The sequence below is a fragment of the Phoxinus phoxinus genome (genome assembly GCF_949152265.1).
Source record: "Phoxinus phoxinus genome assembly, chromosome: 21".
NCBI lineage: Eukaryota > Metazoa > Chordata > Actinopteri > Cypriniformes > Leuciscidae > Phoxinus > Phoxinus phoxinus.
In genome coordinates, this window is record NC_136896.1 from 13,059,211 (window position 1) to 13,075,420 (window position 16,210).

Sequence of the window (16,210 nt, forward strand, 5' to 3'; positions counted from 1 at the left end):
CACCCAGTCAGTTTCTGCAACACCATTACTGACCTGTAGATGGTACTATAATTCAGAATAAATTCACTCTTACCTCCTCTGTGTATGAGTTCATACTTCTCCTCCCTTATATTTATGTGTACATTGATTTTCTAATATAAAAAGCGGACACCTATTTTATGTGTATTTAATTATTTATTACTTGCAGGGTAGCCTTCTTTATAAACTTAAAAGTGAAACTACTACTATATTCTTCCTCGTGTTCACACCAGATGGCATCCGCGGCTCTAATTTTTTGGTGACCCCCTCCCATTCATCCATCCTCTCCCTCTCCAGCGCGTCTATCCAGCTTGTTTTTCACCGCGCGGGTCTGCGTGTGGAACGCTCGCGCTCAGCCGCGCTGCTGTGATTGGAGGACTGAAGCAGCGCGCGGCTGTGATTGGAGAATTGAATCAGGGCTCATCGCGTTACGTGCACGAGTGGAATGTTCCCTCTACACAGAGGCACAACTACAGAGAAAAGAACGAAAGAAACCGGAGAAAAACGTCCACGAAACCAGGAGAAAATCTCACCACAGAAAGTCTCTATAATTCGCGTTTTGAAGTTGACCTTCGTCACGAGTCATACGTCCTAATTTGGAAGGATTTTGAGTTGAATTAGCGGCTTCATCTAAAAGGCAAGTGGGAATTCCGGATATTTGCGTGATGATTTTCTTTCCGGTTGTGGAGGGGGAAAGTTTGTTTTCTCTTGTCATGGTTTCGTTTTGCAAATAAATTGACAATTTAAACGAGTAAGACAATTAATACAACAATTGACAACGGGTTTATTATCTACAGAGTGTTTGTAAATGCTCCTTTTCTCTTTTTTATCTGGTATTTTCTTATTCCAGCCCTTTAGTCGTTTTATACATGCTTTTTTATACAACAGCCATGTTCTCATAAAGCAAACGTAAATTAAATAGCTATTTCCTGTCTACGTTGCTGCTCCATATTGTTGAGTGTATTTTTGTTTGGTGTTGCTTCGATAACATCTGTGTTTGGGTTTTGTTGTCAAGTCCCAACATGCATTGTGTAAAATCACGACTACCTGCTTGTTGTGTAACGTTAGCTCGGATTGGTCGTTGTCAGTAGTTGAATTAAAAAGAGTTTGTCGTTAATACGTTAATAATTATTTTTGCTAGTATTGTTATTTATGCAAACCTTTGTGATTTAAATTTCAAAAAAAATATTTAGATTTTTGTTTTGGGCTCTACAATACATTACTTTGCTGTTTTTGGGTGCTGTCATAAAATTATGCCATTATCAATAGACCTGATATTAAAAGAACATTAACTGATTAAGTTGAAAACATTGAATATTGGTCAAACCAATTATCAACAACCAATCATTGTGTCTCATTTGTTGCACTTTCCCCTTAGTTGTGTTCTTATTGTTGAGTGTTTTTAAAGTAACAATTTTGTAAGACTTCTTGGATAAATGTTCCCACAATTCAATCAACTTTCTGTGTCAAATTTTAACACCCTTAAAATTATAAGGTCTATAGTATGGGATTTATGTCTCACTTTTCCAAACTCTTTCAGTTTCTTGTGAGTTGTTTTAGGGGGACGTTTAGAATAAAGTGTAAATCTTTTTTTTTTTGGTCCACAGCACCTAGAGAATGAACAGACCCATGATTAGTCCCAGGGGGTAATTAAACACGGAGACAGAGATAAATCTCATACGAGGAGAGAGGCAGTTATTTCCATATATCTTAATTCACAGTGGTATTGCTCTTTCAGATTTGTGGAGGGAAAAAAGTGCAGAAAGTTCCAGATGAAAAACAGAGAACCTTGCTTGCTCTTGGCTCTTCTGAGAAGCCCTCTCTTTTTTGAGTGGCAGTGTTCGGAAACACAAATAGACCAATGCTTACAGTTTATTTTCCCTCTCTCTGTGTTGTTGTGAATACGAATAGTTGTTCAAGTAAACACAGGGCACTTTCTGCTACTTAATATCATGAAAGTCTTCGATTGTGGAGATATTGATATAAAATAGCATGTTGGCAAGTGTGAATAATGTTAATGAAGGAAGGCACACTGTTTTCTAAACGGGGTCTCCAGTCATTTTGCCTGCATTGGGCTGTGGAGATTCCTGTTGTGTGACGAAACAAAGTTCTTTCTACTCTTTGTTTTCTGAATAAAGCTATTTGCTTTTTTTTTAAATTAACTCATTTGTGAGAGTTTATCTTATGGTGTGAATCCTACTATTGCATTTAGTTTAGTATAAATACAAACATGCCAGTAGATTACAAAACATGATGCGAATGGAAAGACATTTGGTTCCAATGTTTGTGAGAATGAACAGACACGAGACAAATCTGTCTGACACAGATGTGAATGTGAATTCCTGTTTCAAGGGCTGGGCTGACCTTATAAACATGCTTCAGGTCAAGTAGTCCTATTTAAACAATCCACTGGATAATCATACACATTCAGTGTATGCAATTCCACAACAAATAAAGAGAGTTGTCTTATCTAACACCAACATTACAAAAAATATTACCAGTATTTTTCCTATTGTTTACCAAAACATCCCAACATATTTTTACTCTCAATACTGCAAAATATATTGAGACCGGGCATTATGTGCAAGATGTGGGCTCAAAAACAACGATGACCCCAGCAGCACCCCTCCCACTTCTTGCAGCAAAATGAAACCTTCAGCATTCATCTGAATTGCTCTTGCAGCCACATGCCAGAAAAAGGCCTGTGCTCTGCTTGCAACTAAAATAGAAGGCCTGCAGTGGGAGGGGAAGAGAGAAACAAATCTAATTTTCTCCCTAAGAGCCAGGCTTTCTTTATTTATATATCGTTATGGCTGTATTTAAAGGAGAAATGGTGGCCCGCGTCCTCCATGCATGACTCGCTCTTTATTTTTCAGCCTGTGGGCCTTCGTCTGGCCATTGAAGAGCCTCTCCTTGGAAAGGGGGGAGGAGAGAGAAAGAGAACGAGAGGGAGGGAGAATGGAAAGGGGGGAAGAGAGCGAGTAAAAGAGTCAGGTTTCGGTCCCTGTGCGCTCTAAGCTGAATCAGACAAGAACGTTTCTTTAAGCAAAGCTGCTTTTAGTCGTACATGCTCTGATTTGCTTAAAGGGATCATTCACCCCACAAAAATGAAAATCATTCACTCACCCTCAAGTCGTTCCAGACCTGTGTGACTTGCTTTCTGCTTTCTGCAGAACACAAATGAAGATATTTTGAATGTTTCAGCTGTTTTTGTTCAAGAAGATCATTTGAGAACTTTCTTGCTTTTTAGTCCATATATTTAAAGTCAAAGGGGTCCAAAACAACATTAACCCCCATTGATTTTTATTATATGAGCAAAACACCTACAGCATTATTAAATTTGACCTTCCATAGAAGAAATAATGTCATACAGATTTTGAGTGTCATTAGAGTAAAAAAAAGACGACAAAATGATCAATTATACATTTTTGAATGAACTAATTCATTTAAGACTCAGTTATATGGAGTTGCATGCTGTCTATTCAGTTTTCGGTTGTGTAATTAACCTTGGCTGTAATAAGACATGGTAGTGAAAAACCAGAGGACTACTAGTTTCACGGCCTTGAATTGCAGAATGAAATTGAGTCTGGGGAGATTTTATCACTTTCTGCAGTAACAGTCAGCCTGTTTATTTCCCTTTTTTAGTGCATGGAAAGGTGGAGCACACACGTCCCCGCTTGGTGAATCTTTTCTCACTAAATGGTATCTTCAAATCTTAATGAATGCCAAATCTGCAAATGGCCTATATGCTGTTGGCAAGTGAAGAATGATTCTTTTGAGAAGCTTCGAGAAAGGACAGAAGTTGTTTCAGGTTGAAATAACACGAAGCACATCTTTCATGCATGCAGGTTGAGTTGGTCATAAATACTAGCCTATTTGGCGTGCTTTTAGAGAAAATGCACAGAAAACACTTGTTGTATTTGGAAACTGCAACTAAATTGCACTTTAAGCCTTTACACCCTCATGTTGATGTAGAGCTCTATGTAATACCTTTTTCTATGTCGCTCTCTTTTTCTGTCTCTGTATAGAAAATGCCATGTCTTTCAGGAGCGTTTTGTTGTGACCACACAGAACAATAGAGCAGAGTTGGTTGTGGTTAGCTGAGCGTGCAAAGTACTCACACGTCCATTATTTGCTGTGCCGAGACCTCCCAATGTTGAGATCTATCTAGTTCTACTCCTTTATACCAATCCGGTAGTGACTTATAACTAAAGCCTGCCACTATGATCCCAGGGCTCAACGCTAAGGATTTTTTCTACTGGCCCCTGCCACAAAAAATAAATAAAATGAAATGGGCCTGCTTATTGTTTTTGACCCAAAGTAACCTTAATAAATAATGTTATAACACCAAAACTACTAGTCTAACTCGTAAATTTTTTAAATATTGTTAAAGACAAGTAAACACAGTCAGTAATAAAATAACTAATAATCAAATTACTTTGCAGAAATTGTGTGATTTGTGTGAATCCTGAAATGTTTTGTTCATTCAGGAGATTAAAGTAGAGGCTTGGATATGTTCACTCGGCTGTGTGATCAAACAGCTGCAGTCACAACCACATTCTACTAACCTAACATGGCGGTGGCCATAAAATGGTGAAGTTTTACAATGATTGACAGCACGTTATTAAATAAATGAGTCCAATCGAGGAGTTCATCCATTAGATATGTTAAATAACCAACAACATCGTTAAATGCTTTGTAACCGGTTGCAGAGAGTACGTTTGAGCCGTGTCTCACAGCCTCGCACCTACGGCAGCTCGTAAAAAGCAGAATGCTGTATGAACGCAGTCGTATTAAGCACAAAATATGGGACTGACAACATCATTCTAGTGTTGTTCAAAACTTCACTGCATTATTTGGATTAAATTTGGATAATTGCAAAGTATTCCTTTTTTGAATACTGTTTTGATTGTTTGAGTGTTGGATCTTTTCCCTCTGCTTTGCATGGGTAGTTATATTTGACATTTTATTATGGAAAGAACTTCCCAAACCATGCCGTCTGCATTTTTGCAGCGCATTATGTCAGGTCTGAGTTGTGTCTGGCATCTGCACAGAACCACACAACTATAAAGAGGGGCATTTCCAGAGTCTGACTCTCAGTCTGAACTTTGCATGTGCTCAGAGCACTGCTGAACCTGAACAAAACCCTCAATAAAAAAACATTCATTAGCACTGAGCCCTCCAGCAAGACACGTCCAGCCATCACAGTCAAAGAAAACAGGGTTTCATTTCTGCACACAGGTTAAATATGCAAAGAACCCCAGGGTTTGGCAATAAGGATGCCCTTATGGCTAGGGGTCAGTGTGAGAGAGTTTTGGAACAGCTAAGGATTAAATTTCGATTCTATTCTGCTCAAATGTTTTTTGTGATTGGTGAATTGATGTTCAATACTAATGTTTTGAATATCACGTGTCAGACTTAAGCATTAGATAGAATGAGTCATAATGACTTATATATGAATCTGTTTCATATATTACGGATGGGCACGAGCACTGGTGTATTCGATCATGACAGTGACAATCGATCATGAAAACGATGATTGCTGTGACTTATCTTTTTCTGACTGATTACTGTGGCATTTTAAGCGGTTGTTGTTACAGGAAGAGCGCATGCAAAACGGGAGTTATACATTCAGACAAGCACGACAAGTTCACTTGCGCATTCGTGCCCTTTTGTGCAGATGTAAGTTGTAATATTACTTTTACATATCAGATTCAAGGAGATAAGGCTAGCTGAAGGTCTTATACAGCAGCACCATGAGCTAAAGCCTACATATTGTGTTATCTGCTTAAGAGCCATAACCTAAATGAATGGAGAATGGCTGGTTGTAATTGAATGACTTCCTCCATAATAGGTCTCTGCTTTGTAGAGGAAATGAGTAAGAGTTCCTAAATGGTGAATATGAACAGATGTGTTACATGGTGGTCATCATCACTCAACTATTGTGAGCCCAGTGTTAATTATTGCCTTTCTTCTTTATACTTTGCCAGTCGAACATCTTAATGGAATATTTAGTGTTTCAGCACAAAAAGAAACATCCGGTGGTTGTTTGACTGATCACATAGTTTGCATTAGTTCACATAGTTCACATTTAGGCTAAAAAAGAAATGTTTTGGCTTTTTGCTCATTGGTGGTTTTAAATTGTGCTTGAAGCCTGTGGCTTTGACAGTAAACAAGTTTGCTGTCATCTCACAAAACTAAAGGTCCTTACAGAAAAGCTTAGCTGTTGCCATCCCGCAAAGCTGAATCGTGACTGAATGCTCTTGTAAAAAACACAAACATTAAGGAATATCATATAACCACAGTGCAAAAAGAATGAGTGGGTGCTTTGCAGGCACAGTTGAGTCCTCCCTCAAGGCATCTGTGTTCCCATCCACAGTGCCTCAGTGAACCACGCTAACCTTCTCATTTCATGGGCTTTAATTTCAATTAGCTATGGCTGATCGTTCGCTTTGATCGTATTAGTCTCCCCTCAGAGCCCCAATTGCTTTTTATACACCCTCGTGCTTTCCTGTTGGTTTTACTAAACCCTCTGGAATTAACAGCAGTGATGGAATCTTTGATTTCCACTTCCTACAGCTGTCGCTCATCTTTCAGCACTGCTACAAAACAGTGTCACAAATCAAGTCACATGTTTCTGGTCAAGTTTGTGGAGATGTGTATACGCAAGCCGCTCTGCTTATAAACTGCACACTTCTTTCCTAATCTGAAGCTTGATTCTGTTGTTTTTGATGAGGCATATTTCAAAGATCATCCCTAAAGCTTCAGATTTGGGAAGAAGTCAACATTCCAGGACTTAAAGGAAATAAGTTGTAATCCTCTTTCTCAGTGAGGGCAGTGGGGTCAACTCCTCCTGGCACCTGTGTGGATATGAATGTCTCAGGCTTGGTGACACTCTGTCTAAGAAGCATTTCTGGCCTGCGTTTGGCGCTAATCCACACACATCTCAGTTCAGTTTAATCCTGTGATCTGCTTTGTGACATTTTCAGTGTTATTTAGTGACTTGCCATGTTGTCATGTGGCATCAAACAATTCCCCCTCTCAATTTCTCTCATTACCATTTAAGCTTCTGTTTTTGGTGGTTCAAAAGTCATATGGTTGAGTTTAAAATGCTGATATCATACATACCTTGTTATACTTTAACAAACCTCACTTGCAAATATATTTTCTAAGCGGGTAAATATATTTCGTTTTTTTATTTATTTCGTGCTGTTATGTTCAGCAGAGTGAATCGAAATGTGGGTTTACTGTGTATGTACGTCACATGACGGAGGCTTTCTGCTGCTTGCAAACAGACTCTTTTAATGAGACAGAGGATTTCAAGCCATTCATTTGCCGCTCGATTGCACGCACGCTCTCTCACGCTCATGTCCAAGGTAAATCATCACCACTGTCATCCCTTAGATATGTTTTGTTGAACTAATGGCGTCATCATTGGCTAAAATACATGCGCAGGTTACTTTACTTTCTGAACAAGTGCGCACTGAACAAGTCCAACTTGCTTTCACATTCACGCAAATCGCACCACAGTTCGATTGCAACCGAACTCAGACCACCTCCTACAGGTAGTCTTGGGTTCGGTGCCCCAGTGTGCTCTCAGGTCCACTTGACTGCTTTTAATTACCAATTTTTTATGCGAACCGTCCCCCGTTTCAAACTAAACTGCCATTGTGAAAGCACCCTCCAAGAACAATTCATCCATGTGTTTCTTGACCTCCTAGTTTAACGCCGCCCTTCCACAATTGTCTGTAAGCTCATGTTAATTTTTGAGTGCAGTGGCCATATCTCAAAATCCAATAAACAGCTGATGCATAGAACCAAGTTCCCGCCCTACATTGTTTTTTGTGGCTTTTTTTTTTTTTTTTATAATCCAAAATCAAGTAATTCTGAAAATGCAAAAATGATCTCTTGCTAAATTGTGATTTTGAGGCTGTGACACACTAAAAGTGTCTCAAAGCAACTTATGAGAAAACAGTCAAGGCTATTTTTTTTTACACACCAAAAAGTTACCAATGTAATTTCTTTAACATGGTTAAATTTTATAATTGGAATAATAGAATGAACAGGTGATCAATTCTCTTTATAAATTTGCAATGCAACAAGATAAATGCTAATGCACTTTATATGAGAAGGTTTTTTTGTTTTTTTTTGTCGCTAAATGTTACAAAATTGAAGGTTAACCAGATTGAATTGTTATTCATTTTGCGGAGACACAATTATTTGGCCAAGTGTAGCTAAATGGAACCATTTTAAGCAATCAGATAGCTATCAGATCAGTAAAAATGCATGAAGTGACCAGCTGTCAACAGGCCATTAGTTTTTCACCAGATTGTATAATCATCCTTTTTCTTCTCTCCATGTCTCTTTAGGCACTACAAAGGATTTTCACGGGAGTGTGTGGCTTTACCTTGAGATACAGCTCCAAACAGTAGCCTCTTAATACTGACACTCATGAGTACCCCGGATCATGATGTACTGCCACACTTGCTACCCTGTGAGGTAAGAACCTGCTGCTTCAGTTGCAGACTAGTGTATGATGCTCTCCTTTAATTTGATTGAATGTATTCCTTTTCCCTTTTGTCTGTGTGTTTTTATACTTTTTCTCTTTTGTAAATCATGGTCTGTCGTATATCACAGAAGCCTTTGTGAAATTAAACTGCCGGTAAATGGTTGGAGCACTCTGCTCTGTTACCAGAGTGTTTTCAAAGACTCACTCCAGAGCCAACTACATTAGTAAATGCTGCAGTTTTTCTTTAATTACTCCAACTTTGGCTGTATTTTGGTTGGGAGAGAAGGAGCGTACAACAACCTTGATTACCGAAGCCAAGAGATTAACCCTTAACCCTGTCCCTGAGACAGAGACAGACCTACACAATCAGCGGGTTTCCTGTCTCATAATTATTGGCGCTTGATTAGTCTGTCAGAGACCAGATCCCCCTGCAGCCCACCTTCACCGTTCCCCCCGCATTAATGACCCACGACATATGATAACCGTGTTTATGCAGAACTCCATACCGCCACATCGACTGGATCACTGTTGGGATTCTCTCAGGTACTTATGGGCTTTACTTTTGATTAGACTGTAGTGCGAGTTTAGATGTCGCTCTGAGGCATGGGTCAATCAGTCTGTGATGTAGTGAGTCGTATGGACCTGGGATGTTTACATGGGGCTGCTGGGATGGATGGCTGGAGGGAGGGGCTGTTCCACTCAATTGCAGCCACATGTTTGCAAAGGATGTGGAGCTGAACGAGGCCGTGTGATCTGCCAGACTTTAAACAGGGCCTTCGCCTGTGGGCAGCTCTAAAGTTTTCCAGCGCGTTCCTCCAGCCTCTTTGTTACTGTGGTTTCTGGGCAAACACACTGCCCTGTTGCCGTACAACTTTGAATTCATAAACTGCACTCACACTGCCTGAGATTCCCATTCAATTGCTCAGACAAATCTGTTCTTGTACTGACTTACACTAACACACAGACCACACACATATAACTAAGTTACATTTAGATGGGGCATGGAATATTTCATATATGCAGTTGAATATTTGCAAAAAGCAGAAGCAGGAAAAATTTCAAACATGCACATGAAGCATAATGGAAAGTGACTTTGTCAACTAACTCTGGTTTTTGTTTGTAATACTATGACCACCTGTTTTATGTGGTCTGTCTGTCTGTTTTGACCTGTTTTATATATGTATCTGTAAAAAAATCCTGTTAAATTTACGGTAGAAAAAAAAACTGGCTGCTGTGGTTGCCAGAAATTTACAGTGAAAAATATATACAGGATGCATGTTTATTTTACAACTTATAACCATATATTTCATCAAGGGATATGATCTTAATATATACTTTAATTACCAAAATCTGCCATTTTATTTTAAAATGTACAGATAACCACCATAATAATAATAACACATTTGGCACAATAGAAAGCCACATGATGAATCAGTTCATCGCTAGCAGCCTGTCCATAACACATGGTCAATACTCGTGTATAGTGCACAGGGTCATGCATGCAAGTGCAACTTCACAAAAAATAAACAGACTGGCATGAATTCAGTTAGACTAAATGGTTTACATTTTAAAAAGACAAATTATTGTTTTATTCCGACTAAAATCGAACTTTTAAAGCGAATGTAAACAAACTGATTGTTGGATCTGGGATCAAAGTGTCCAGATGTCACTCTTTAACCGAGGAACAAAGGCTTTTACTGCTCTTCCTGCTGCTGTAATTAGGTAAACTCAATATGAAGTTGTAAAATGACAGACATTTAGTAGTTTAACAGATTGGCCTATTTATGTTGCAGCGTTTTGGAAAATATAGGAGAAGTTCATTGGATCAAAGGCTTAGTTAGTTTATCCAAAATGGAAATTCTGTCATCATTTACTCATCCTCATTTTGTTCCAAACCTTTATGACTTACTTTCCTCTGTGGACACAAATTAATATTCTAAAGATTCTATACAATGAAAGTAAATGGGGGTCATTGTTGTTTTTTTGGACCCCATTGACTTTCATTGTATGACCAAAAACTGCTGAAATTATATGAGAAGTTTCGTTTGTGGTTCTACGATCACTTTAATAGCATAGAGTTTTCTTAAAAATGAGCTTGCTTTAATATGGATACTCTGGACTTGTTGTGTACATGAACTATCCCAGGAGCCTCAGGCTGACGTTTTCCGCTAATACCAAACTCCCTCTATGGGGCAGGAAGATCTCAGGCAGGAAGAAAGCTTGCCACAGATGATAAAACCTCTTTATCATCCCACAGCCATGAAATTTGTGAGAAGGTAATGGAAAATACAGCACCTCTTTCCTTTTTGTGTCATGCCCCAATGCCTTTTGAGAAAAAAACAACTCAAACCTTGGTGCTTGAAAACAACCATCACCCGGCAGCGATAAGAAAAAAGATCTTCAGCAGTGCCATAGTACTGTATGTCTCTCCAATCTATGTGGATAAGAAAGAAAAAATAGCATCCTTCTAAACACCTTGTGGCAGACATCTTGATTTGTAAGCTCATGCAGGAACAGACATTCTGGCAGCACGAGCTCTGCAGAGTGTGAAAACGATCTGTTTGATACAGAGGAACCTCCTGCCGCAGCCATTAAGCGTCCTGCCTAGAGAATTGGAGACATCGGAGACCCCTGCATGAAGTGCACTTTTATGCTTTGCTCATCAGGGCAACGTCCTTCAGCTCAAAACAATTTGCACTTAGTGTTTTTGGGGAAGGGGGCAATGTCACATTCAGTTGCCTGCTGGATGACATGTGTTTCTATACACAGTGGGACTAGCCACTTAGTAAAATGGATTTTGTTCTCCGTGTCCAAAAGGAATTGGCTTGCACAGGTCCACACTGTGGTCTGTGATCTGTCAGACAGGATTTCACACTCATAAGACGTGTCGATTAGGGAACTTAGGTGACCATCCCTGGGTAGAGAACACAACTTTCTGAATCAAAAATTGTCCTAAGAGAAGTCCACATGCTTGTGGCGCTTGCAGTTTCTTCTAGCCCCACAAGTCTTTTAATTTTGAAAGTGTTCAGTGTTGACTGGGCTATGATACAGATACACAACCATTCAAAAGCTTGGGTCAGTGAGATTGGTTTACTCCATTTCTTATTATCAGTTTTTTTATTTTTTTATTAATGGAAAGTTCAAAAGAACAGCATTATATTGGATACACACACACACACACACACACACACACACACACACACACACACACACACACACACACACACACACACATATATATATATATATGTGACTGTGTCTCTTACTGACCCCATATTTTGTATGGTAGTGTAACAGTGTAATGCAGGACATTATTTTGTTAATTTCTGTCTAATTTCCAGCAGAAGCTGGGCGTTCAGAACATGGGCGCTCTGGTGTGTTGTCCAGAACTGTACCACCCTACCGATATGTCTCAGTGACGTGAAGCCCTCTATGGAGAGCTAGGCTACATTTGGTCGTGGAATGTGCTGGAGTGTGTGCATCTGCTTAAACAAAGCCTTGTTTTCAGCTCAATGTTGTAATTACAGACTAGAATGAATCTAGCCGTCTTGTGAACCCACAGCAGCCTCTGCGCAAGTTTCCCAGGATCTGCCCAGGGCTTGTAAGTCCAAACAGAGAGTGTTTATAGCAATAAATCTTAGCCACCATTAACACAACTTCTCTCAAACGTATACTTACTTTTAGAAAAGTGTGTCTTCTGTGTGAGGAAATCTTATGTTTGTAAAATTGCATTGTGTTGGAATGAGATTCTAGCATTAGCAGAGTCCTCACTGGTGTTGAAGTGAGACTAGAGAAACGGGTCTCTCTGGAAGCGGTCAGTCTCTCAGCGCAGCTTGTAGTCCAGTACTTGTCTAGACATATGGATCGATGGAAGTTTGACCTACTCTCTTTTTCCTATGAAGAGGAAAAGTGGATTGGAATTGTGTTACATTTGTGTACTGAAAAAGAAAATATTTTTTTCCTATTTTAATAAGTTGTATCAATGTTATTTGTGCATGTTAAAACTAAGTTAAAGTATTTTTCTGTTACAATTATATATATATATTATATGTATTTGTGATGATTTTGCTGGGAAAAAAAATGCTAAGAATATGAAATGAGTAAGTGTTTGCAAACTTCAGACTGGTATTGTGTGTCAGCCAACATGAATAGATATGTAGTTCTGTTTCATCTAGACACTCAGTAGTAAAAACTCCACGTGGGTGATTGGTAGAGCAACATGACCTCAATAGACTACGCACACCATCATCAGTGTGTTCTTGAACCCACGACTGTCTGGATAGAGCCCTGCATCTGTTGCCACAAACCTCCGCCCTCGTTTCCATCCTTTCAACTTTCTGCACTTTCCACTCGATTTCTCTTTTATAGATCTACCCACAAAAAGATTCATTTTTATACCCACCTGCTCTTTTTTTGTAGTATCAAGGCAGATACACCAAGTTGTACCCAATAACCCCCTTTTACATTTCCATTAGAGTGTTGCGTGTCTCTTGAGGGTTGTTCAACATCCAGTAAGCCGCAGAGACAAACCAAAGACTGGCTGTAGGTGTGGAGAGAAACTGAAGGCAGGCTGTGCTGGTAGCAGAGCGTGACTGAGATATTGGAAGAGGACTACAGGGAATGATAGATAGAGGAGGGAGGGCGGGGGAGGAGGACAGGAGAGAAGAAGTGCAGCAGGAGGTTTGGAAGGGGAGTGCTCTGCAGGAACGTTTCAGTATTCTTATGGTAATCCAGCCTTGGATGAGCCTCAGAAGCAGCCAAGCAAACAATGAGAGTGGAGCCAGGAAGTCTGCTCTCCCTGCTGGCCGGCGTGACTTGAGAGGCAGGAGCTGCCTGTAAGGAGGGGCCCCCAGGAGGGGCCAGGGAAACGCATGCCAGCACACATATCCACATACCACATTTACTCAATCTAGTTAGAGAGCATGGTTGGCGTTGGTGAAAAGCATGTTTGTGTTGTTGTTTGCGTGTGTTGTGATGAGAGGGGGGATTTGTTCTGTTTGAAGACTGTATAGAAATGGATGCATTTCAGTACTGTCATCATTACTAGCACAGTTTTGGTGATGTACTTTTGCCATTGCTTTTAAGAGATTATCACAACATGCTTTATAAATCAGTACAATATTGGTACTAACTGATAACTGACTTTTTTTTTTTTTTTACTATAGGTCGATATTGGTTACTGAATTGTGTATACTTTTTTAACCTGTTTTTTCCATTTAGATTACTTTTACCATCATTGAATGCTCATTTAATAATGTTAAAAAAGTTATAATATAAACATAATATATAAAGTAAATTTTTTAAACATATGAAGTGAATTGTCCATGTTCTGATTTTTGTTTTTTTCTGTTCTTTTGCTCTGTGGTTTTTGTTTTCATGTAGGCTAAGGCTCTGGTTTTGAATGCATTTCTTCAGTGTGCACCGATCAAGACCACAGACTTAACAGGATCTCGGGTGATCCCTTTAGTTGTTCATCTCACCTGCCTTTCCAAAAACCTGTCTGAAAGGGGATGTTTGGTGTCTTGAGGTTATCCTTTTATTCTATGAAATAGACTTAGCTGGAAAAACAAAGATATTCAAAGGCCCTGTCAAAGCAGCATTATCTTTAGGGAAACGAGTGACACAGCTCGCTCTGTTCTTCCTCAGATTTCTGTCTCCACAGTGACTTCCCTTTCAAGCCTCATATGATTGACGACTGTGGGAATGCCTTCCCAGAAACCACACGCCATGCCTCAGTGATTTGCTATAAGGTGTGGTCATTCTATATGGTGGCTACAGTTGCTTTACCTTTACCCCCATCGCTCTGGTCTTTCATCCATTCAAAGGAAATTAATGAGGAGCTTTCCTCTGAAAGAATGCTCAGTGAGACTATAAATTATGCAATTTAGCTGCACAACTCCATGGCATCTTTGCCTTCTGATTTAATAGTGGTCCATCTGCTGCAGAGATTTGCTTTGTGCCAGTTTTCAAACTCTGTTATTGTACTACCATATTGGTAGTAATTCTAGTAGTTCTTGACTAGAGCAAAATGATTTTCCAAACCATGCCTTTATGTGATTTGGATTGGAAATAAAAAAAGATTTTTTTGTAAGATATTATTTATTTATTTATTTATATATATATATATATATATATATATATATATATATATATATATATATATATATATATATATATATATATATATATATATATATATATATATATATATTCTTTTTTACTTTATGCTATATTATTTGTGTGCTGTGAGTGACTGTGATGGGAATGATCTTGCTGACAAATGTAAGTGTCAGGGGCCTCAAGATAGGATTGTTCTTTCTCCTTCAGCACACTTCCTGTCCTCAGGCCCTGAATCTTTCTGCACTGACTAGTCCTGGCATTCTTTTACCAGTCTTTGGCCTCTATCTCTCCTATGGTGAAACTACAAAGGGATTCTGGTTGTTTACAGGCTTTAGAGGTACACTATGTAACTTTTGGCCCTCTAGCCAAATGCATCCATTTTGCGGAAGAACATTGTTTTGGTTGTGCTTCGGCTCTGCGTGACTGTGCGGATGAATATGGTTATCCTACTGCTCATAAAACATTCACTATTATGCTTAAGAGAAATAAACAGTTTAGATGGAAAGGATCTTTAGCTGACTAGCTGAAGATGTTGTAGTAGCAATGCCCATTAATAGACACTGTAATTCCTTGAAAATAAATCATAGCACATTGACATTCTTCACGCTCGCGTGTAAGCGTAAAGCTCAACTTCCGTAGGAATGAATTGAAAATGATTGAAAATTAATATATCTTTTAAATAGACTAAAGCAATGACCATTTTGCTGTTGCTCGGCCCTCTGTAATTACAGGTGAAACTAGACATTTTTTTATATCGTGCAAAAGTTAATTTATTTCAGAAATTCAACTTAAAAGGTGAAACTAATATATTATATAGACTCATTACATGCACAGTGAGATATTTCAAGCCTTTATTTGTTATAATTTTGATTACCGGTATTATGGCTTACAGCTTATGAAAACCCCAAATGCAAAATTAGAATATTGTGAAAAAGTTGTCATAGTTGTAAGCCATAATCATCAATATTATAACAAATAAAGGCTTGAAATATCTCACTTTGCATGTAATAAGTCTATATAATATATTAGTTTCACCTTTTAAGTTTAATTACTGAAATAAATGAACTTTTGCACGATATTCAAATTTTTTTTTTTTTTTACTTTTTTAAGTATTATTTCAAAGTTTGTAAATTTTTTTTTTTGTTTAGGCTCTCTCTGATGGCTTAGAGGGCCCTAATGGTTCCTTTCTGGTATACTAATGATAGCAATAATAATGCTAATAATATTAGCATTATTATAATATTATATTGATAAAGAATTGTATTTATTAAACATTCTCTTATATTTGTGTCATTGTTTTTTCTTGTTTGCTAAGAACAAAAGCCTTTGTGTACATTAATTGTACTCCCTGTGAACTGCCTTTTGTTTGTTTTTTATTTTAATTTTTTACTAGAGATGGGTTAAGTTGTTAACCTGTTGCAGGTCGTATCTCTCCATCCCTTGCCCTGTGGTCCTGTGTGGAGAGGGATCCAGTCTTTCTTAAGGGGTCCCAGTGAGCCAGAGGAGCCCCGCCTTTTGTTTCCCCATTACCCAGGAGTCAGGGAAGTGTGAAAAGTAGGGCGC

General features: G+C 38.7%; 1 protein-coding gene across 1 annotated transcript in view; it reads left to right on the forward strand.

The window, feature by feature from the left end:
• The first annotated feature begins 413 nt into the window (after nucleotides 1–413).
• The window catches only part of bmpr1ab (bone morphogenetic protein receptor, type IAb), a 31,848-nt gene continuing 16,051 nt past the window's right edge, over nucleotides 414–16,210 (forward strand). Inside the window, exons 1-2 of the mRNA XM_079594821.1 lie at nucleotides 414–655; nucleotides 8,388–8,517. The gene's annotated coding sequence lies outside the window, so the exon portion shown is untranslated. The remainder of the gene's footprint in view (nucleotides 656–8,387; nucleotides 8,518–16,210) is intronic.